The 24,518-nt window shown below is 39.8% G+C and overlaps 1 protein-coding gene and 1 pseudogene across 2 annotated transcripts in view; one reads left to right on the top strand and one right to left on the bottom strand.

The window, feature by feature from the left end:
- C1QTNF7 (C1q and TNF related 7) overlaps positions 1 to 24,518 on the bottom strand; it is a 137,351-nt gene that overhangs the window by 95,019 nt on the left and 17,814 nt on the right. The window lies entirely within an intron of this gene.
- Positions 16,966 to 17,563, top strand: LOC116754807 (annotated as a pseudogene).

The raw sequence follows: 24,518 nt of genomic DNA, 5'->3' as shown, positions 1-24,518 counted from the left end.
ATATGCAGTTATGTGCACATTTATTTAATAAAATAAACAGTAAATAAATCAGCACCCTTAACCAAAAGTAAATTGAGTGCACAGTTTATACCACTACAAGGAAATCTCCACAAGACAGTAAGAGCTTTAATGTTTTCTTTTTCCTCTATTTAAAGCCTACAAAACAAAGGAAAAACCTTCAGCTTGAATTATGTAGCCACTGACTCGATGATCATTCTGTTTTTCAGGGGAGGCGATGGAGCTCCTTCTGTTTGCTCCCAGAAGTGTGCACATCAGCCTCTTACTCCTCTTGTTTATGGATCTATAGCCATGAGAGAGCATATCTGCCAAGTCAAGGGCTGTTTTCAAAACTAACCCAAGCAAAGCCGATTCTGACTTTTGCTTTCTCTCTTCTGTTCCACATGAGCTGCCCCCAGAGGAGATGTTTCATTGAGAAACTCCAGGTCAATAAACACCCCCAAACCTCAGCGAAGAACAGAGAAAGAGTAACACCAGCGTGAGCCAAATGACTCATCTCTGGGAGGAAAAAAAGACTGAAGAGGTTCATTTCAATCAGGAAAGAGGGATCTTTACTTACATCGCTTGCAAGACCTTCCAACAGTTTGAGTCTTTGAACTCTACTGCACACAGATGTGGAGTTTTCACTTGAAATCCCCCTCCCTTTGGCAGTGAGGAGGACTCATAGCTCTTTGGGGCTTCAGAGTGATAAGTAATTTCCTGATTCATTTCCAAAGCATCCTCCCAGGCTTCGAGCAGAGGCAGGGGGAGAGGAACCAGCCAGGCCCACGCTGTGTGGAGATGTCACCGCCTACACAGACCTCCCAATGGTTCGATAGAGCCTGAAAGAAGGGTTTGTGAACCTCACAAGCAAAAATAAATCTCCTCCTCTATCAGTTGACTCACTCCCCGAATCACACTTGAGAAACAGCACAAAGAGTCTAGACAATATTTGCTCTAAAAGTGTAAAATTCAAGTTGAATGTCATCTTATATTTCTTGCTGGGGGAAATCAGGGGCACCTTTGATGGGTCTTCAGGGCAGGTTGTGATTGTTTTCTCATGAGCCACTTTAGAGAATATTCTTAGAGACCAGGCCATCCAGCCCCTTCAGTTTACAGAGGAAGATCAAGATGAGTGGTGACAGGCCTTGACCAGGATCACACAGGCTGCGAGGGGAAGGATTGGAGCCCAAAGGCCTCTTGGCAGTCAAACCAGAACTCTGTCCCCTACAGGTAGGTGGAGACAGGCACAAAATTTTGAGGTCTGGCTCTTGATCTTTAGGACACATGTCACTGGATACTTCTGTCCTTAATTCTTCTGTGTCTCAGTTTACCCAGCTGCAAAATGGGAATCCTAATAATAGCTTTCCTTGCTTGGTCATACAATATGATGATCTCTATGAATAAGCATCATCAAGGATGAAAGCAATTACACTATATGATGGACTTTTATCAACCTGGCCCAAATTACACGCTTCTCTTCTCCTTTCCATTCTCATGTTCCACCAACATTATTTTCTGTTCTAGAAGAAACCATCAAGTGACCTTGGTGGAAAAGGAAAATATTGGTTGGAAAATGGTATGGGGCATGGAGAAAATTTTGACCTTGGAAAACCAGGTCAAGATCAGATGACTAGGTAGAGCAAGGCTTGACATTTGCTATGGAAAGGACACCGGGTCTGGAATCAGAAAATCAAGGCTTGGCCACTCTGCCTCTAACACTTACCAGGAAAGGGAGCCCCATTTAAATATTCCAAACCACAGCGTCATCTCTGGAGACATGATCCCTGTCATGCTGTGCTCACCTACTTTTGCTGTGGTGAAATTCAAATGAGGTCTTCATTGAGATGGTGCTTATCAGCCTGTGCAGGCTTTGAAATTGGAAAGCAGTGTTTGCCAGCACTCAGCACAGCACTTCACACAGAACACATTGTTGATGGGGTGGTGCAACCAGCACTTCCCATTTCATCTGTGGCACTGGCTCACAGCCCTTAGTGTCTGAGATCCTGGGTCCTTGGCCTTTTGTTCTTCGCCTTTTAAGGAGTATATTTCACCTTTCTTCCCTGTCATCCCAGCTCTTGGCACTTGTCTCCCCATGCTGGCCACTACTGGTTTTCTTAGAGTTTAAGTGTCCTTCCATTTCTCATGCAACAGTAAGAATAAAAGCAAGGAGAAAACATTTTGCTCAATCACATGGAAAAGCATCTGAAATCTTGACACAGACTGGATCTTTGTTTTGGAATTCGTCACAACCAAACACCAAATGAATCAAGGTCAGCCTCAGTTTTTAAAATGCTCAAGCCCCAAACCAGATCATGTTTAGTTATTCCACCACTTCCTTTGCCCTTTCATAAATCTATTCTTTAAATGTCATTGCAATTAAGATTTGCACTTGATCATCTATAAGAGCAATTTTCTAAGTGAGCCTCGTTTTAGTCGGCTTGGGATGCCATAACAAAATATCATAGCCTGGTGGCTTCAAAAACAGAAATTTATCTTCTCACAGTTCTGGAGGCTGGAAACCTGAGACCAAGGAACCAGTATGGTCAGGTTCTGAGGAACGCCCTTTCCCTGGTTTGTAGACTGCCTCTTGCTGTGTCTACTCACAATGGAGAGAAGGAGAGATCTCTTTCTCTCTTCCTCTTTTTATAAGGCCACAGTCCTTTTGGATCAGGGCCCCACCCTTATGACCTCATTTAACCTTAATTACTTCCTAAAGATCCTATCTCTAGATTGGGGGTCAGGGTCTCAACATATGAATTTTGGGGGGGACACAAATTCAGCCCATAGTGAACCTGGAGAAAGTGAGAAGAGAACTAACATTTATTGAGCCCTTACCAGGCATAAGGTCCTGCTTGTTTCTTTTCTCAGTCAATCCTCACAACAACTATGATAGTCAGTATTTCCCTTTCCAAGGTCACAAAGCCAATAAGGGGCCATGTCCAAATGTAAACTGTGGTAACCAAAGCTCTGCTCTTTCCATGACACATTCTGCCTCCACCTCTTTTTCTCTCCTTGATTCTGAGCCCGGAACCTCTATTTCTCTTTCATGCTAATTCCCAGCTCAGTCGCCTTGAGGCAGGACATTGTTACCCACAGCACTTTGAGAAGGCAAAGGGGGTAGAGGGAGCTCTGTGTTTTCCCTTGGGGTCCCCACTGAGTTTAGTCTGACAGCTGTGGAGAGCCTGCCCAGAATGTTTTCTCCCTGCTTTCTTCTCAGCCTCCTTTATGTTGATACATTTTTCTCATCATTTCAAGCTCAATTTGTGTTCCTTCCTCAGGGAAGCTTTCTTTGACCTGCTCCTCACCTACCTTAGCTCTCCCTTGCTCTCTCTTACATATTATCCTATACTCCCCCTTCGTAATTTTTTTCCTTTTGTAAAACTTCATGAATGTTTCTTCACAGTTGTAGTAGTTGTTACAATAGCTATAATACTTCTAAGATAATTTGCATAATGTTTGTCTTTCTACTGGTTGGTAAACTCCCTGAGGGCAGGGATGTTTTTCCCAAGTATCTGCAGCAATTAGACCACTAACAGGAGGACCTACAGGGAAGGAAGGGAGGGGTAGGAAAAGGTGAATCGAGGAAAATAAATAGTAGAAAGAGGCTAACGTTTTCCTTTACAGTCATGTGACTGGCACATATATGCCTGAGAGAGAGTTCCATCTAATTGGAACCTTTATTAAGTCTTCTGCATACCACCAATTTTATTCTTCTCCTTGTTATTTTGCATGGGGGTTCTAGATTTGACTGATCAAGGATGGAATTCTTAGACTAAGGAGGTGTAGATGAGGAACAGATCTTGTGTCACACCTACTGGCCTGCTTGTCCACCTCTGGACTCCTGCAAGGGCAGCACAGCCTGGCTCTTTGCACGATGGGGATGCCTGTTCATATCCCATCAGACTCAGTCTCTTTCAGGAAAGAAAGGAAGTAAGACCTTGGTGGGACAGGGTATGAAGAGGTATAGGGCCTGCCAGGAGGAATTTGTTACCAGGGATAGACATTCTCAGCTGAAGAAACCACATGCACGAAGACATGAAAAGATGGTGTTTTTTCTTCAGAGAACTATAAGGAGCACACTTTTGTTGGTGGCTGGCAAGGAAATGTGATACTATAAATAAAAGAGTTAGATAAATATTTTGTGTTTTCATTATTATCTATTTCTCAGCATTGTTTGGTGGGTCAGTGGGAGAGTTCATGTGGAATTGTTTTAAAAACTGGAAAAATCCTATGAAAACTTTCTTATTATAAATTATTTTGTATGAAGATAGCTTGGAAGAGATACCAAGGAATTCTGCTGGGAAACCAAATTATTTAAGAATTTCTTTTACTTATAAACTGAAAATTTTGTCTAATTTCCTTCTTCTAATCCCCTTTTCAAGGACTAGATTATAAATTTATAGTATCTGTTAAATATCAGTGAGCTGGGGTATATGTTTTCAGCTTGGCATCATCCATTCCTGGACCTTTCTACTCCCTCTCTTACAGACCAGGGAGTTGGAGCCTGGAACGACATTTCCCAGAATCCCTTGCAGTCAGGGTCCCTGATCAGAGCCAGTCAAGGAGGGCACTCACAGGGATGTGAAAGGCAGAAAGGACTAAGAGGACATTCTTTGGTGGCAGTTGCAGGCAGCGTGAGGACAGTCAACTGATGCAAGGTTTACAGGAGCTTCTATGTGAGATCCTGTAATCACACATTAGTGTGGCTTCCTAGCAATCCTGCACTTCTGGGTTTCCAGCAAAACAGTATGTTCTTTCTTCAATTGTTGGTTCTACAGCCCCCTTTTAAAAAAAGCTTTTTATTTAGAAATAATTATACATGAATCAACTAGTGTGTATAATATACTAATATAATATATAATATTATTATATTTAATATATAATAATAATTTATAATTATAATTCAGAGGAAGTTGAAAAATTGCATAAAAACCAAACCAAACAAAAACTAGCCTCCCTCAAGGGTGACATCTTACATCACTGTAATAGGAGATCAAGACTGGAAATTGGTATCAGTGCAATAGTATTAACTAGACTACAGGACTTATTCAGATTTTAGCAGTTTTTGCATGGATTCCTTTGTGTGTTGTATAGGTCAATGAAATTTGATCCTACGTATAGATTCTCTATAGTTCTCTCAATGATTGTTTAAGGCTTTGATTGTCATCTTGAATCCCTACCTAGAGTGATTTTACCTAACTGAATCCTGATTGGTATGATGGATAATTTCCTGGTGTTATCTCATATTTAAAGCCCTGTAGTTAAGTTTTGTTTCTTACATTTATTTACTCAATTAACATGTTGCTCATTGGGGTACCACCTCATACAGGTCAGAATGGCCATCATTAAAATGTCTACAAATAACAAATGCTGGAGAGGGTGTGGAGAAAAGGGAACTCTCCTACACTGTTGGTGGGAATGTAAGTTGGTGCAGCCACTGTGGAAAACAGTATGGAGATTCCTCAGAAAACTAAAAATAGAATTACCATATGATCCAGCAATACCATTCCTGGGCATACATCCAGACAAAACTATAATTCAAAAAGATACATGCACCTCTATGTTCATAGAAGCACTATTCACAATAGCCAAGACATGGAAACAATGTAAATGTCCATCGACAGATGAATGGATAAAGAAGATGTGGTACATATATACAATGGAATACTAATCAGCTATAAAAAAGAATGAAATAATGCCATTTGTAGCCACATAGATGCCAACTAGAGATTACCATACTAAGTGAAGTAAGTCAGAAAGAGAAAGACAAATACCATATGATATCACTTATATGTGGAATCTAAAATATGATACAAATGAACCTACCTATGAAACAGAAACAGGGTCATGGACATAGAGAACAGACTGGTGTTGTCAAGGGGGAGGGGGTTGGGGGAGGGATGGAATGGAAGGTTGGGGTTAGCAGATGTAAACTTTTATATATAGAATGGATAAACAACAAGGTCCTGTTGTATAGTACAGAGAACTATATTCAATATCCTATGATAAACCATAATGGAAAAGAATATTAAAAAAGAATATATATATATAACTGAATCACTTTGCTGTACAGCAGGAATTAACACAACATTGTAAATCAACTATACTTCAATAAAAAAATGAAAAAAAATTGTTGCTCATTGATACTTTTTTCCATCTGTTTTTTTTTACGCATTGTCTTTGCCCAGGGCATCATCACATTACATCATTTACTGCAACAGATTTTTAGCTATTTCTTGGGCTTTTAATTGCTATATTCTCAAAGTCATCCTTATCATAGTGGATCAAAAATACAATACTATTTTAATCATTCCTAAATAATGGTAATATAATTTACATGTGATGACACAGGAAACAAAAAATTAGAGGTATAGGAATTGGATTGGAGGAAGCAAAGTTATTATTATTGACATATAATACAATTGTGCATCTAAACAATGCAAACACGTTTTAAAAGACTATTAGAAATTATGTATCTTCAATATGGCTGCCAGAGTAAAAAAATAATACACTAAAAGTAGCTTTCCTATATTCCCAAAATAATCATATATAGAATAGAATGTTTAAAAAATTATCAAAAATCCTTGTGATAGCAAAATGAGGCTGGCTTCTCTGCAGAGGAAGGGGAGATCAGCCTCTCCCTAACTCTGGGCTGTGTTTTCTCACTTGGGCACTTAATCAGCTTAACTTGTGCAAAGAGACTCACAAAATCTTGGTAAAATATATTTTTTTCCCTTCAGATTCTTACCTCTGATTCAATAACTGCAAGTGATACAAATCTGGTCTTGGTGAAGCCAGTTTAGCAACAAACACTGTAACACTCTTTGTCCCTAAGGAGCTAGATACATTTCCTCTCAAAGTGCCCTCTTCTGCAGAGATACCCTCTGGCTTCAACTTAAATTTTTTAAAAAAATATTTCCCATAATGCATTGAAATGACTTGAAACCACTTATTTCAGAACTTAATCTTTGCATTACATTCCACATTTAATTGGCTTTCCCAGAATAAATGAAATGTCTGCCTACAGGACTATGCAAGCCTTCATTCTTTCTACAAATGAACTAAGAAGAAATCCTTACTAACATTTGTTAAGTGCTGGCACTGTTCACTGATTATTTCTAGGCGTTATCTTAATTAATCTTCACACTCATATGGATAGAAAATTAAAGTCACTTATCCAAAATCTCGAGGCTACCAAAATGTAAAACCAAGATAAGAATCAGGTAGTGAGGCTCCAAGCATTTTCAATGCCACCAGAGTATACTGCTTTTCTTGTGGGTGATAATACTTTTCTTCCCACAAAAGTTTAAAAATCATTAGAGTCTGAGAGTCAGCCTGGCTCCTCAGGACACTGCTATGCATGAGCCCTAATGAACTGCACTGGCTACATCATCTTAGTCTAAAAAAGTAAATTTGTGGGAAAATGTTATGTAAATAAATGGTACAAGTGGTACTATGTATTGACAAAAATTGTGAAATTGATGTGAATGCTGTTATTTGGAAAACCCAAAGGTAGTGGAAGTCCCAAGTATGTGACTCTGACTTGGGGATGGAACCCCTGTCATGAGGGAGCATTTGAATTTGCCTCCAAAGTGGAGTTAATTCTTTAGAAATTCAGCACTTTAATAACGGCAACAAAATTCTCATCCCTCACCAAAGTTTAATTCAGAAGGCTCTGTTTTCCTCAAGATAATTCTCCTTCAAAGACTAGACATTGCTTTCTTTCTAATTTTATTTTAAGATTTTGATTGAAAACATTCAAATGCAGGCCTGGCTTCAAAGCATAGTTTGTAACCAAGAAGGATTTCCTGGTTTACATTACTTAATTAATGATAATATTGATTTAAAAGAAGAAAGAGTTCCCAAATCTCAGCAATTTCCATTAGTAGTAGATGCAACCCCTATGTAAACAGTTAAACCAAAATGTCCCTTGAAAGAATTCAATCTAAAGTTCTTCCAGTCTCCAGTCTACTCATTTCACAATCATCACCATCTTCTTTGCTTTGCTTTTTTTCCCCCAATTTTTTCATTCTTCATGCTCAGCATCATGACCATGCTGGCTCAGCAAGCCCACAGTAATTGCACATACACTTCTTGTCCTAATCAACAGTGAAGTTTCCACTTACTTGGTGGATTAACCACTATAAATGTATTTAGTGAGGCTGGTGTGTTTTAGTCAGACAACACATAATGGCTCCTTTGAAGATCACAAACAAATCTAAATCACATGTTATTTGAAAGGTGAGTATGTTGCCAAACAAGAAAGGAAAAGAAGAAAATGAGAGAAGGAAGATGGGAAGGAAGGAAAGTATGAAAGGAAAGAGGAAAAGGGAGAAAGAAAAACACTGAAATAAAAACAAAGAAAACAGAGGGGGAATGCAAAGCAAAGGAGCAGATCATGTAACTCTAAATAAAACACATGGTCTATGCATTTTTCCATTGGACTATCTATAGAAATAGTATTTCCCTACTATTTTGTTGGTTTTGGATGTACCATAGCACGTCATTCTTCTATTGATGCAACAAACTAATAAACTGACCTAACAAGACCTCAACTGCAGTTAAGATTTACACTTACAAGTGCTTTCTTTGATCAGGGTGACCAGCTGTCCTGGTTTGTCTGGGAATGAGGTGATTTCCCAATGTGGGACTTTCAGTTTTAAAACAGGGATACGTTAGATAAACCAGGAAAGTTTGCATGAGACTGAGGAATTTTCCAGAGTGTGAGACTTATAGATTGTTAACACCAAGAAAATCCTGGGCAAACTGAGAAAAGTTGTTCACTTTGTCTTATGTCCTTTGACTATAGTGTAGGAAACTGTTCAGCTAATTTTAGCACATCTTCTGTGTGCCAGGAACTGTAATAAGTGTTGTACATACTGTAGTGGACAATTTTTTCCCTTCCTATCTAATACCCCAGTATTCTTTGGGTACTGCTTCACTATCTTTTGTGGCTCTAATCAGGCTCTCATGTATAGTGCCCTTCACTCCGGCCATCAGCCTGGAGGTGAGAAAATCAACCAGGCTGGACCAAGCCTAGTAGTTGGCACCTGACACAATGGAAACAGTGATTAGTTAAGGGCTGAACATGTAACACAAGAAAAACAGCCTTTGGGAGAGAGCAGTCCCTTTTGCTTCTGGTGAAGACTGTCATTGGTCATCCTCTCCACCATACATGACAAAGTCAACAGACACAGAAGGAGGTACGGCAGCAGAGAGAGAGAGAGGGTGAGGATACAGTGCATTACCTGAGCCCCTGGATCCTGCCATGCATGAAGGTGGCACCATTCCTAGATTGCCCAATTACATGAGTTACTGCATTCTCTCCCCTTTTAAAAACATTCTAGCTTTATCAATGTATAACTGACAAACAAAATGGAAAGATATTTGAAGTGTACATTGTGGTGATTTGATACATATTCCCTTTTTCTAAAGCTACTTTGAGTCGGGTGCCTATCACGTGCAACAGTAGAGTTGTGACTCGTAGGCATTCATGGACTTAGTCTTCTAATCTGGACTCAGTCCTGTGAAACAGGTACAGGCTGAACCATATGAAATCACCAATATTTGACTTCTCTTGACTTCAAATATGGCAATTTCACTTGGTTCAACTTAAGTATTATTTCCATTTTACAGGTGAGGAAAAAACTCAGTGGTGATAAGTAGTATGCCTAGTGTCGCACATTTATTAGATAGCAGACCTGGAATCAAATCCAGGCCTGTTTGATTCTTAAGTACACAAATACATTTCCAGTTGTTTATGCTGCCTGACAAAAAGAAATCTCTTGAGAGCTACCTTTTGCTATCTAACAAATGCCTTGAAAAGACGCTAGGTTATGAATCATACCCTATGTATGAAGTTGTATATGGTGCCAAACGCCTTCTTATTGCTTCCAAAATTCCAGTTTCACTGGATGTTTTATGAAGAGAGGTCTGATACATAAGTGTGTCAAGCAAGATGGAAACCCCATTCAACACTGGTGTGAATTTACATTTTGGTAGGGATAAACCTCCAGGCGACCACATATCAGATTTCCAAATTTACTCCAGCTTTGGTTTTCACTGACAATCAAGAGATTCAATTTTTGACAAAGGAGAGGTTCTTTACCCATTCTGCTCTCTGTACAGGGATTGTTTAATTGTTTCCCATAACTCAAACTTAATGCATTTATAATGCAGTTGTGTCAGCGAGATAAGCATTCTGTGTATTTTCTTTTATCATCAGCATCCCATGCACTTGCCCACTGATGCAACAGAATGATGCTTGCTCGGAAAACATTTCCTTCCATGGTGGTGCTCTACATGCTCTAAAAACCTCAGAGTAGGATTTAGAGAAGTTCCTGTGTCATTTTTTTAGCATTTTTTATATGTGAGGCTATTATCATTCAGGATTGTCTATTAATTTTAACAAATGGTAGAGAAAAGAGTCTTGTTACAGCATGGATGTTATTCTATAGTAAATACCTTTGGCATTATCTGCTGAGCATCTCTTTTGCATGAATTTCCCTCCCTCACTAACTGGTGGCAGGCTATAGTCATCAGCTATTGCAGCTATAATGCTGCAGCATGATAAAAAATCTCTAAAACAAGCATTTCTTTTCTCTCATCATTGTAGGTCTGAAACTTGTCCAAGATCACACACCTGGTAAATGATGAAGCTGAGATTCATTTGTTCAATGGATATCATTGAGCTCCTACTAAGTGCCAAGCAAAAGAAGATGTTGATAAAAACCAAACAAAAGGCTACTTATGTCTTAGCTGATGACATTGCAAGTGAAAACAATATCATTACAGCTCTGGAGAGAAAATCAAAAATAGAGAATATGTCATGCAGGAAAAATTTGACATGACCTAACAAAGTCAGCAGTGCTGTGTTTGCCAGAGGTTGAGGATATGGACACACTGGCCAGACCAGTAGCTATAGTTAGATCATAACAAGATCAATTAGACAATGCAGATATAAAGGCACTCCAAGGGGAAGCTGGTACTGCATTTCTAATTTCCTTTGCGAGAGAGGACAAAGAAAAGGGAAATATTTAAAACGATTTTTGAGTGTCTATTCTGTGCCAGGAATTGTCACATGAGAAAAATCCACATGGAGATCTTCTGAGAAAAATGCATTTCACATTTCACATCTCTCTGGATATCATTTTCTTTAGTTCTAATGCAAGGATAGTGTCCTTTCTTTTTAAGCATTGTTTTAGTTTGTGTCTAGCACATTGCAGGACCCCAGTGAATGGTAGTCTTCTTGGCAGACTCTGTTAGTTGCTTCTCAATGCCGATTTTGATATTCTTTCTTACTAACAGAGGTCTCATCTGTTTGGGGGCAGCAATGGTACCTGGTAAATACCCATCTTCCCAGACTCCCTGTGGTCACTGAAGGTCATGTGACCCACCCAGTAGGGACAATAATATGTAAACAGAGGTTGATGGAAGATGTTGCTGGGAAACTTCCAAAAGGGGAAAGACAGCTGGTGTCATCTGTTCAGATTTTGTTCTTTGTATTTTGCCTTCATGCAGAAGACAGTTATGACACTGATGTAGACTCGACATCTTGTGATCCTGCTAAAGAGAGTCATATACCAAGATGGAAAAGCAGAAAGGTAGAAGGAACCTGGGTCTCTGATGACCTTGTGGAGCCATTGTACCAACCCTTAACTGCAAACCTCCAAACTCACTTCTTTTTAGGTGAGAACCACAAGCCCCTATTTAGCCAGGACACTGAAGTTGAGTTTCTGTTATAATACATGAAGTCAGGCATTCTTGATTGGCACAGCTCTACTTCACCTTCCCACCCTGTTCTCAATATGGACTATTTTCAGATTTGTGTATAATACTTCATGCTTGCAAAAGATTTGGCCTCTTTTCTGAACAAACTTTCTGGAATAGTTCATTTTTCTTTCTAAATGAGGCATTATTTGGCTGCAGTATAACAAAATGCTGCTTGAAAGAAAACACCAATTAAACATGTCTTTTTTTTTTTTAAACCAGTCATCCAATACACAATCATGATAGCCTACAGAAACAGCTCCAAGCTGGCTGAATGACTGTGCTGAGCTTGATTTTGCCAACCATGGCAACATAAAAGAAAACAAAAATCAGAGCTTAAAATAAAAAAGGACATCCAATGGAAAGTGATGCAAGCAAGGAACTCATAAGGCTTCTTTTAAGGCTTGCAGTCTTTAATCTTATAACTTCAGCAGTGAAATTTGCTAGAAGAAAAGCAAAGAATTTCAGGGCAGAGAATCCAGCTTCAAATCCCCACTGAATCACTTACCAGCTGCAGGATTTGGGGCAAGCCTTTTCATTGGTCTAGGCTTTAGTTTTCCATACTGCAAATTATGATGATAACGATAACAACAACAACATCAGTACCTACTTAAAGAGTTGATATCAAAGTAAGGTGATGTGTGTGAAAGGGATCTGTACGTACTAAAATATTACATAAGCTTTCATTGTTATTGAGAGGTGAAAATACACGTCACGTATGAAATAGCACTGTTTGTCTAGTTGCTTTCTAGCACGGATGCATGGTCTAGAGGTGTGAAACTGAGATGCTAAAGGATATGTGGACTATAAATTCTCTGTTAAAGATGATCACTGAAGGTCTTGCATGGTTATAATTAAATGTTTCTGCAAACGTAGGCATCAGACATGAATGGTGGTGGGGAAAAAAGGAAGAAAATGATAATTTTTTTGAGCACTTAACGGCACTTTGGTGTTTTACATATATGGTCTCCTATAATTAATTGGAGGTGTGAAACTGCATCCACAAATCCTCCAAGGACAGAGCTTTTACATTTTTGTAAGTAGAGTTATCCTGGATGCAAAGTTGGTGGGATGGCATGGCTAAGGCAGAAGGTTGAGAAACGATGACTCAGATAGGTAAGTCTGGGTCTGGACCAGGCTGATGGGAAAGGTCTGGGATCTGAAGTTAGATTATTAATCACTCACGGAAGGATGAGAGCCTCCTTAACCTTGGATTAAGCCCTTTTATCTGGAGGAGAAGAAGGGAAAATAATTTCTAACCATTAAGATGGGCTCCATCAGCTCTCCATACTTACACCTCTTAAGTATAATGAGTGCAAACATTTTGCTGTGTGGCTGGCACTGTACTGAATACTTTAAATTATTAAGTCACTTATCTCCATAACAACCCTGTGAGGTAGGTACTATGATTATCCATCCCTCTCTATTCCTCTATTTTCCAAATGAGAAAACTGAGGAATAGAGAGTTTAAGTGACTTGCCCCAAATCACCCAGTTGGATTGGAATTGAGGTAGCCTGGCTCCAGGGCCCTGCATTTCATGACGATGTTATTTTACCTCTTAAGGGGAGAAATAAAGCAGAACATATGTCAGACAGCTGGGCTGTGAATCTTGAGGACTCATTTCCTTAAGAAAGTCCAAAGAGTTCATGTGTTTTCTTGGTGAAATAAAGGCTGAAGAATTGCCCAGAGATCCTTTTGGCTTTTCAGTGAATTAAAATGTAACCCTCTACTCATATACAGTGAAGTTTCTCCTTATTCTAATGTGAGATTTAGGAATTTGGGAAGACATCTGGAATTTATTTATGCCATTTGGGTTTTGAAATTCAATATTAACTTCTTATAATGAAAGAGAAGAAGTCAGAGTGGGCCAGATTAGTGAAATCTGACACACAGGACATAGATTGGCGAACTTAGCTTTACTCTCTGGCTGAAATATTGCTCCAAATACCCTGGACCATTCCTCTCCAAAAGAAAAAACACATTTTTGAAATCATTTTGACCTTCTGTATATATGTCAATGGAACAGGCTGTATTTCAGGGTTGTCTTTCTCTTCCAGATAACTTTGTAAATGCTCAGGTGACTCACTTGCCCATGCTAAGATTAAATATGGCACCAAGATAATTAGAAAAGTATCAGGTTGACTGTGTCCGTTTTTCATTCTGATCCTGGGGAGGCAGCATGGGTTTCGGAGTCAGGCAGCCAAGACTTGTTTTGCCAGTTGTGTAATTTCTGGATAATCTCCCCAAACCAGTTTCTAAACCTAGAGGATATCTCAAGCAGAAGGTGTGAGGTGGAAAGCAAGGATAAAAACGGGGGATATTTCAGATGGTTCATTATGACCAAAGTGGAAATTACTTGTGAGGCCAGTTAGGTGATGGAACCTAAGAGGTAAGATCATAAGAAGTCTTGTGTCCCAAGCCAGGTGTTTGGACTCTTTCCTGAAAACAATAGGGAACAACCAAAGGGTTGTTTTAATTGTAATCTTTTAAAACACTGAAAAGAATTGTGTTTTTTAAATTATGAATGTAATAACTTATTGTAGAAAAAAATAGATAAAGAAGAAGGGAAACACTTTGAACTAAACTTCGAGAGTTTTGTTAACCTCTTGGGAATGTTTTCCTTTCTTAGAGATGGATGTTTTAATAAAATGTAATCAGATTGTAACCACTCTTTTATAATTTTCTTTTCTATTACAATTTTATAAATACCTATGTAAGTCAATGTAGATTTGTTCACATTGTCATTTTGATAGATGTATTGATGTGCCATAATTTCTTTAATATTGTTCTATTCTTGGGTGTTTCCACATGTTGGGATAATAAAGATCCCTGTAATGAACATCTAAACTAAGTTCTATTTATTTATTTATTTTTGTGGGTTTTTAATTTTGGCCGTGCCATGTGGCTTGCGGGATCTTACTTCCCCGACCAGGAATTGAACCTGAGCCGTTGGCAATGAAAGCATAGAGTCCTAACCATTGGACTGCCAGGGAATTCCCTGTAACTAAATTATAGCACACGTTCATAATAATTTCCTTAGTATAAACTTTAAGACATGGAAGGATGTGCTTATTTTAAAGAGTGTCACATATATTGCCAAGGTACTCCTCAGTAAAATTGTTTATTGATACCTTAACCAGCAGAATTTGAGGCTACTCATTTCATTCTAGAGCCTAAGCAGGACATGGCAAGTTAATTTCTGATAGATTAGAAACAATGTTCCAAGAAAGCAACAAAGATGGTGAAATTAGAGTAATTACGAGGAATGGGGATTTCAAATGTGGAAAATTGCCAACTTGAAAGAGGGAACTGGTAGCATCTTCAGATATTTGAGAGACCACCGTGTGGAAGGAGGCTTGACCTTGTTCTGGGTAATTCTAAAGGACAGGTCTAGGATCAATTAGTAGAAGTCCCAGGAAGAGAGTCTGCCTTAATAGGAGGAAGTTTTTTGTTTTGTTTTTTTTATAAATTTCATGCTAAAATATGCAAATGGCTGATGTAGTATCTTGGTAAGATGTCTCAGGGATAATTCCAGTTGTTGTCTGTGTCCTTTCAAGGAAAAATAAAACAATTCTACAATGCAACATTTTATCTTTTTCAACATCCATGATGTCCTCTGTGATAGTTAATACTTACACATTTTAAAAATAAATTGAGTTCATAGAAATTGACCAGAGTCCTACCAGGCTGAGTTTAAATGCAAATGTTAAGTGTGTGAATAACTTTTAGATACAGTCAATACTCATTATTTGTGAATTCTGTATTTGCAAATTTGCCTACTTGCTGAAATTTATTTGCAACCCCCAAATCAATACTCATAGTACTTTCCTGGTCATTTGCGGATATGCACAGAACTAAAAAAATATGAGTCACCTGACATGCATGTTCCCAGCTGAGGTCCACCAAGGCTATGGTTTACTTTCTTCTTTCAGCTTTCGTACTATAAACAAGTATCCGTTTCACAGTCTATGTACTGTCATGTTTTTTGCACTTTTTGGTTTTTGTTGGTGATTTTGCTGTTTAAATTGGTCCCCAAGAGGAGAAGTGTTGTCTAGTGTCCCTAAGTTCACAAGAAGGCTGTGATGTGCCTTATGGAGAAATATGTGTGTTAGATAAGCATCATTCAGGCATGAATTACATTTCTGTTGCCTGCATTCAATGCTAATGAATCAACAATATGTATTAAAGTGTCTTTAAACAGAAACACATGTAACACAAGGGTATGTGTAGGTCAACTGCTGAAATGCTGTGACCAGAAACTTCCAGGAACCTAACTTTGTATTTCCCCTAGGAGAAATGAATTTGCTAATTCAGCCTTTGGAATGACCATAAATAGGACATAGCTGCTGTGAACAGCAAGAATTGACTATATGTGTTCTTAAAACACTGATGGAGTCCTTTTGTTCACAGAACCTAACTCTCAAATGCCTAGTCACCCACCCCAATCCCAAAGCCCTGATTATTCAGAGGATAGCTGGCTGTCCAAGTGGAGTGCTTGAAGCTTTTCAGTGAGCCAGACCATGCTATCACACCTGCCAGACCTTGATGGAGGAGGCCAAACCCAGCCGAGTCAGGGGTCGGGGACAGCCCAAATCTAGTGACATTGCCTTTTTCTGTGATGAGTTATTTAAATATAGTCTGTCCTCTAATAGTTAGGCCCTGTGTTTTCCTCCTATTTAATCTCCCTTAACATAGAGCACAGTTTCAAGTGACATGAAAATCTGGATGGGGAGTAGCAGTGAACCTTAACGAGCCTTAAAAATAACTGTTGTGAAAAGACCAAAACTCTAATTTGAAAAGATACATGTACCCCAATGTTCATTGCAGCACTATTTACAATAGCCAAGACATGAAAGCAACCTAAGTGTCCATCAACAGATGCATGGATAAGGAAGATGTGGTGTATATATATATACCACAGCCATAAAAAAGAATGAAATAAAGCCATTTGCAGCAACATAGATGGAACTAGAGATTATCATACTAAGTGAGGTAAGTCTGACAGAGAAAGACAAATATCATATGATATCACTTATATGTGGAATCTAAAAAACTGATACAAATGAACTTATTTACAAAACAGAAACAGACTCACAGACACAGAAAACAATTTTATGGTTGCCGAAGAGGAAAGGGGGCATGTCTCCTTCCTGACTGTCCTCTGTGGTTTGTCTGTGAGAACTGCTGATAGCAATATGTCTTCAGGAAATGCCAAAATTGGGCAACGTGCGCCCCGTTTAAAGCAACTGCTGTAATGCCAGATGGTCAGTTCAAAGATATCAGCCTATCTGACTACAAAGGAAAATATGTTGTGTTCTTCCTTTACCCTCTTGACTCCACCTTTGTGTGCCCCATGGAGATCATTGCTTTCAGTGATAGGTCAGAAGAATTTAAGAAACTCAACTGCCAAGTGATTGGTGCTTCTGTAGATTCTTACTTCTATCACATGGCATGGATCAACACACCCAAGAAACAAGGAGGACTGGGACCCATGAACATTCCCTTGATATCAGACCCCAAGCACATCATTGCTCAGAACTATGGGGTCTTAAAGGCCAATGAAGGCATCTCATTCATGCCTTTTTATTATTGATGATAAGAGGTATCCTTCAACAGATTACCATAAATGACCTTCCTATTGGCAGTTCTATGGATGAGACACTGAGACTAGTTCAGGCCTTCTAGTTTACTGACAAACATGGGGAATTATGCCCAGCTGGCTGCAAGCCTGGCAGTGATACCATCAAGCCTGATGTCCAGAAGAGGAAAGAATATTTCTCTAAGCAAAAGTGAGCGCTGGACCATTTTAGGGCCAGGCTGCAGTAGGTGGCCATGAAAACAAAACTATTGTCTTTTGTACTGTTGTCATGCTTAAAACACAGACCTTACACTCAGCCCAGATGTAGTGTGGGACAGGACAGGCCTTTCCTGCAGGGGTTGGGGAGGCCAGCCTTTCTTCCTCTGGAGAGAATGGCCTGAGCTGTATTATGGGGCAGGCAAACTGATGTGTATAGTTGTAGGGTATCACTTTTGGTCTTTTGTAGCTTTATTAAACTTGAGCTGACACCTTGTTGATTCTTCATTTTAGGGGGGCATTAGCCTTTGAGTGTAAGAGGAATTTACTCTTTGCTTTCCCTCTTTAGGGGAAAATGAGGTGTGAGAGCTGCCTTAGAATCAGGAAATTATATTGACGGGAAATGCAAGGAGATACAGGGAATGGATCTGAAGCAAGGTGTTTCATTTCACCATATCTGGAGAAGAGCAAGACCTACTATAGTATTGGCCAAGGCACTGCAATTTATGCCTAGGCTGGGTTGCAGGTTAAGATCCCACTGAGATTACTGACATTTAATTTTATACTGCTGGGAGGGCTGTATGAAAACCTGAAGCTTGGCCTCTTCTGATAAATGCCTGGTACTGGTTCTGTAAAAGATCAGAGATATAGGCTTCAGTAGCTTTGGAACTAAAAGTGGGAGGGGGAGACAAACACAAGCGCTGGTGTTCATAGGGTAGGGCTTTCTCTGTCAAAAGCACAGTGCTGTGCACCTCGTGGCTTCCCTGGGTTTCTGTCCTTGATTTAAGGGTAGTTCTTTCTTGTCCTCATATCATTGTCCTGAGGGAGGGTTGTCAGTGGGGCAAAGGTGGATTCCTCCTGGGCTCTTGAGGCTAGGGCAGATTCAGGACTGAGAATCCTTCTGTATATCATGTGGTGCCCTTCTAGACACCTTCCAGACACGGCTACCCCAGCCTACCTAGCCCTCCAGTATTCAGACAAGCAAGAACTATGAGCGACAGTATAGGATTCCAGGGGCCTTTAATAATAGCTTATTATATGTCAGGCACTATTTCGTATTCAGTCTCCATAATAACCCTCTGAGGCAGGTACCGTTATTTAGGGGATAGTTGCTTCTTAAGCCCTGTAACAAGTAGTAGCATCTTGAAGCACTGCAGAGAAATGGTAACAGGTAATAATCCCATATTCCAAGGCAGGTGGCAAGTCTGGATCTGCTTTGGTCTTTTGACCAAACTTCTTTGAACCTTGTTATCTTCTTTTAAGATCTCTACTATAATTCTTTATCAAAAATGATCATCTTGTACCCAATAAAAGTCTTGTCTAGCCGAAAAAAAAAGAAAAAAAAAGAGGAAAGTGGGGGATGGATAATTAGGAGTTTGGGATTAACATATACACACTACTATATATAAAATAGATAAACAAGAAGAACCTACTGTATAGCACAGGGAACTATATTCAATATCTTGTGATAACCTATGTTGGAAAAGAATCTGAAAAAAAAAATATGTATAACTGCTATACACCAGAAACTAACACAACATTGTAAATCAGCTATACTTCAGTTAATAAAAATAACTGTTGACACTTACTGAGCATTAAGAAGACTGAAAAATGTATGAAGGACTTTGGTGAAAGCTGTTGTGCCAATCTCCAACCCAGCAGATTTCTCTACAGACTAGTAATTAAAGGGTTAATATCTGGCAGAGCAAGGGGCTTCCATCCCCCAGCTCCAACCTCCAGATTGCTGAGCTCCGGGGCACCTAATCTCAGTTAATCTCCAGCACTGCTCTCTACATTGCCCTTCTTATCCACATTTCTTTGATGAGAAAAATAAGCTTTACAGAAGGTGTGAGACGTGTCTAACACACACAGCTAGAAAGTGGCAGAACTGGGGTTTGAGTGTAACAGTTTTCAAGCAGCCAGTCCATGTCTGCAAACTGACAGCTGAATTTGATCCACTGCTTTGTTTGGGGTTTTATAGGTGATCTGAATTAGTTGCTATTATTTAAACATTGGGAAGTAAATTGAGGGTGTCCGAGAAACTGGTACCAGAGCATGGAAGCTCTGGTTTTCAGGTCTTCACTCAGCCCATTGCATTCATTTGCATTTCCTGTCTGGCTCTGGAGGCATTGATTTATGATCATGCTGACCTCTGTAGTCAGCCCCTTACTTTGAATATAATACTGTCATGTATATTATTTCATCTCATCCTCATGCTTTTATGACTATTCTGCAGCTGAAGGAATTTGCCCAAGGTCAGATGTCTAGGTGAACTGAGATGCAATCTTATTTCTCCAGCCTCTTCTACACCATCTTCTTGAATTATGCACAGACCCACTACCCACGAAAAGCAAGGTCTGGTTAGGATGTTCCTAATGCAATGGACTCTGGAGATTGCTCTGATAAAAGCGAGGATCCAGCGGTGCAGAGCAGGGGTGGGGTGAGGCAACAATGTCTCTATGGAAAATTGTTCTTTAAGTGTGAAGTTCAAGTGAGCCCTTCATGTTCTGCCATTCCTGCTTTGAGGCCGTAGTTTAAATTTGTGTTCTAGGGCATTGGAAACAATTCTCTAAGAGTCAAGCACATTTTTTTCCCCAAGCAGCTTGCTTCTCATCACCATCTCCTTGCTTCCTAAGGTCAACATCCTGGTAGTGGGGGCCCCCTTCTTTAGTAGGTGTTCTCTGCTGGAAGAGTTCCTGGAATTCGCTCACTGTCAGGATGACACTTCCACATCAAAGGCCACAGGAATTAGGCCATTCCATGGGAGCCCATTGGACAGGGCACAAACAACCTAAAGATGCCTGTCTCATCCAAACAGCACACAGCACAGCCAAAATGGCATGCACAGCCTCCCGACAGCCATGGCCTTGAGTGTCATGGAATTCTTCTGAGGAAGTCTCCCAGCTGGTCTCCCCACTTCCAGTCCCTCTTCCAAACCATGGCCAGCTTAATCCTTCTAAAACTCTGTTTCCTTCTTGTCTCCCTCACTCAAAAGCCTTTGATGCATTCCCAGTTCCTTGAAAATAAAGTCAAAATTACCTCTCTTGTATTCTGTGTCCTTCATGGCTTGAACTTTCTCCAACCCTTATCTAGCTTTCATCTTACTGTTTTCCTTCCGGAACATTCTTCTCTGATCAAACAGGGATACTTGGCCTTCACCAAGGACTCCATCTGCAAATCTTTTTTTCTGTTCTCCACTGGGTGTGTGGGTCTGTATCCTTTCAAGACCCAGTCCAACTTCTCTCTTTTGATGTTTAAGACTTCTTATTCTCATTTTCCCTAGTTGGAAAGTGCATTGTGATGAGGATTAAGTTCACTTAACTAGCCAACAACAAAAACTGCTGTGGAGGAGGAGGAGATGGTGGTGCTTCTTCATGGAGATCCACGAATATTGGGATGTCCCTTGACTGAAGCTTTAGACTCACACAAAACATTGGCTTCCAGTTTCCAAGTGTTGAAATGAATACAAGGCTTATCAACTCAGTATATAATATATTTCTTTTTTGTTACCTTCTAAGTTTCATTCATTCACTGATTCAAACACAGTTTGGATAAATAGTAGTCTCAATCTATGCTTCAACTCATATCTTATCCATACCCTTGCCACATTTTCTACTTCTTTTTCTTTCTTGGTAAATGGGACTAATACCATTCTGAAGGGGTAACTGGGAGGACTGAATGAGATAATGTTCATCCATTATGGTATCTGGCATGTGTAAGGCACATGCCAGACACAAAATTGGCACTTAGCAAATGCCCCAGCTTTCCTTCTGATGAATCTTGTAATCAATCTGGGACATCACAGACAGGAATCTTTTCCAAATTACCACATGTTCCCTGGACTGATTTTGGTCTGAGATACAAGCTCTACCTGAAGTGTTTGTATTTCATAGGTGTATTGCATGGCTTCTCTTGAATTTTTATTAGACTAATTTTTGAAGAAAATCTGAAAATAAGAGCCAAAAGAAAATGTTCAGCCTATCCTTCCTTTTATGGGCATGTTGGCAATTTTTCTGTTCAAACTAAACAGCCTCTGTTATGTTCTTACCCAACTTGATTCTCAAAGAGTCTAAAACTTGTTCTGGAATGAACTTGCTGGCCAGTTTCTTTTTAAAGTATAATATTAAAATATGTTTTAAAAAGGCAACACAAAATATCTCTGGCTCTTTCATGTGGACATTGCATCAGCAATTTCCAGGCCTTTTGATTGGAAGGAAAAATAATGTTTTGTTCACTCCCCCATCTGAGTATAAGGGATAACTGATAATAATATCTACAGGTGGCAGCCCAAATGGAAATCATCTCCTTGACACAGATGATGCAGCTATTTGGAACTCATACTTTTTTATTAAATTTCATTCTCTTCTAAGCGAATATCCCAGAAATCAAACAGCCCTCTGGACCCTATATACCTGGACATACTAGGAGGAAAATATTGCTTGCAAATGGATACTGATCAGTTTTCAGGGGTAATCAAGGGGCGTGGAGATTCAGTTTGAGCAAGAGAAGATGGCCAAATGAGCTGGCACAAGTTGGATGATTTGGCAGGCAGAAGTCAGCAAGGATGATAAGTCCAGGGAAGGTGGAAGGCATGGGCAGATGGCAGAGAGGAACGATGTTGAGAATGACCATTGCTGTCCAAACCCCCCTGCACTTGCGCATGGAGAGTTTTCAGGTTAGTGTCTGCTGTGGGCAACCTCAATTCTGGCTGCCCCTCTGCTATCTTCCTGGGCATCTGTGTCAATGATGACAGACCTCATGCCCACCTCTCTCTGAAATGCTTTGTACCTTGCTCAAGTCCTTCTGCAGCCTCTGATACATTTTCACTTCTTCATTCATTTCATCCAGAGGTCCTGGAACCAGGACACCACCTTTCACGACATAGTTTTTGTCATTTTGCAGATTTCAAAGGAAGCACGCAACTCTCCAAGGATTGAATTTGTGCTTTATCTGGAGGCACGGGAGCAGGGTAAAAAGACTGTGGGCTTTGGGGTCATAGGGACTCAAGTTTGAATCTTGGTTTTGTCACTTATTGACTCTGGACAAACCACGGGGCCTCTCTGAATCTAATTTCCTCATCTGAAAAGTTTCCTCATCTGTAAAATGGGAGGCAGCCACTTTACAGGATTTTGTGAGGATTAAGAGCGGCCATCAAGTGACATATTTGACACACAGCAGAAAATGGAACAAATGGCAGTTAAAATGAAAGGAGTGGTGAGACATAAAGCAGAGGGCATAATTGGTCAAGAGCCTGTGATGTATCTGAAATCATCAAGATGAAATCTATTTGATCAGTGTAAACACTTTTTCACTATTTCCCCAAATTTAATTTGGAAGTGTACAAGATGTGGTAGGCTCAGCTTTGGTTCAAATATGCTTAGGTCTCCCATATTCTAGAAATAACTTGTTTTGCTTTTGCTAACTCCTCACGCTGTCTTCCTCACTCTTCCCTTCTGGGTTCCACCATATTTGCTAAAGGATTAAGCTACGCCTGCTGTAGACTCTTCCTAGCCACTCATTCCTTCCTTTCAAGCCTGATTTCTGTTCCCACCGCTCTCCTGACAAGTCTCTCTAGAGTTTAGAACATTATCGATGTGCTCACACCAGTGTGTACACATCCAGCCTTGTCAACTCTGCAGCTTTCCACACCATTGGCTAGTAACTTTCTCTAGAACAGCAGTTCTCAACCTTGGCTGTATATTAGAATCACCTGGGGGGCTTTAAAAATTATTTACGCCTGGATCCCAGCATCAGGGATTCTGAAGTAATGGTCTGGGGTGCAAACTGGGCTTTAGGTTTTTTCAAAGCTCCCTTGTTGATGATTAAGGTGCAGCTAGGGTTGAGAACCACAGCTAAGACTCTCTTTCTCTTTTATTTATAAAATATTGCAAAGCTCTGTTTCACATCTTCTGAATTTCTTTTGGGGTCTTCCTCAAATCCTGTTCTTAGAGTGTGTTTTTCTGTAATAAAGGAGGCAAGTGTTGCATTAAGGCAATTTATAGTTAGAGTTTTTGCTATAGTGTTGCTAAAGGAAATCTGCCACTTGTGGTTAATCAGAAAGCTTACCAAATGCAGGTTCAAGGTATGGCTGGATACGATGGGGAAAGAATGAGGAAAGGAAGGAAGGAAAGAAAATCTTATGCTTTATGATCCAAACAATAACTCTGTGTATCTAATGCTTTCTCTTCTATTGCATTTCAACAGAAGTACCAGGAATATTAATCTTAGCTATGACTGATTGAGCACCATGGTATATCCTCATAACAACCTCAATGAGATGGATATTATTATCCTCATTTTTTACATCAAAGAAATGGAGGTGGGCAGAGTTAGTTCCCCAAGGACACAAGCCTAGAAAAATGACAAAACTGTGATTTTAAACTCGGGTCAAATCCTCTCTGTATTAGAATCCTAAGTAATTGATGCCAAATCTTGGAGAATTGCTTTCAAAGTCCTACTTGAGGGAGATATTCAAATACCTGAAATCATACTCACATCTCCCATTAGTTTTCCCATCTCCAAGGGAGGACCTTGCAATCCTTGTTTGTGTGCTTTGGTTTTATTACTTCTCATCCTCTGGTCACACAAGCTACCTCTACTTAAGCTTGACAATGGCCCTATTGGCATGTGGTGTCCAGAGTCTAGTATAACAGTGATAGCCTTAGGCATATTTCGGGATAATGGCTGAGTCAGTAACAATACAGAAAATCTGTGATGATGGTTACATTTCTATGTTCAGGAGAAAGTGTTGAAAATAAAGGACTAGGTTTTCACAGAGAGGTAGTAGTCTGAGGTGGAGATACAGGTTTCTCTGCAGGCTTCAGAGGGAAGGTGACAGTGACAGGAAAGAGGAAATAGTACAATGTAATGGAAGATGAGGAAACTGAGTATCTGTAGGGGAAAGTAGAAAAAATTCAGAGGAACATTTCCTTCCTCCTTCCTTCTCCCCTCCCT

This window comes from Phocoena sinus, chromosome 5 (genome assembly GCF_008692025.1).
Source record: "Phocoena sinus isolate mPhoSin1 chromosome 5, mPhoSin1.pri, whole genome shotgun sequence".
In the NCBI taxonomy this organism is placed as follows: domain Eukaryota; kingdom Metazoa; phylum Chordata; class Mammalia; order Artiodactyla; family Phocoenidae; genus Phocoena; species Phocoena sinus.
Note: the sequence above shows the minus strand (reverse complement) of the source record. Positions and strands in the feature narration are given on the sequence as shown.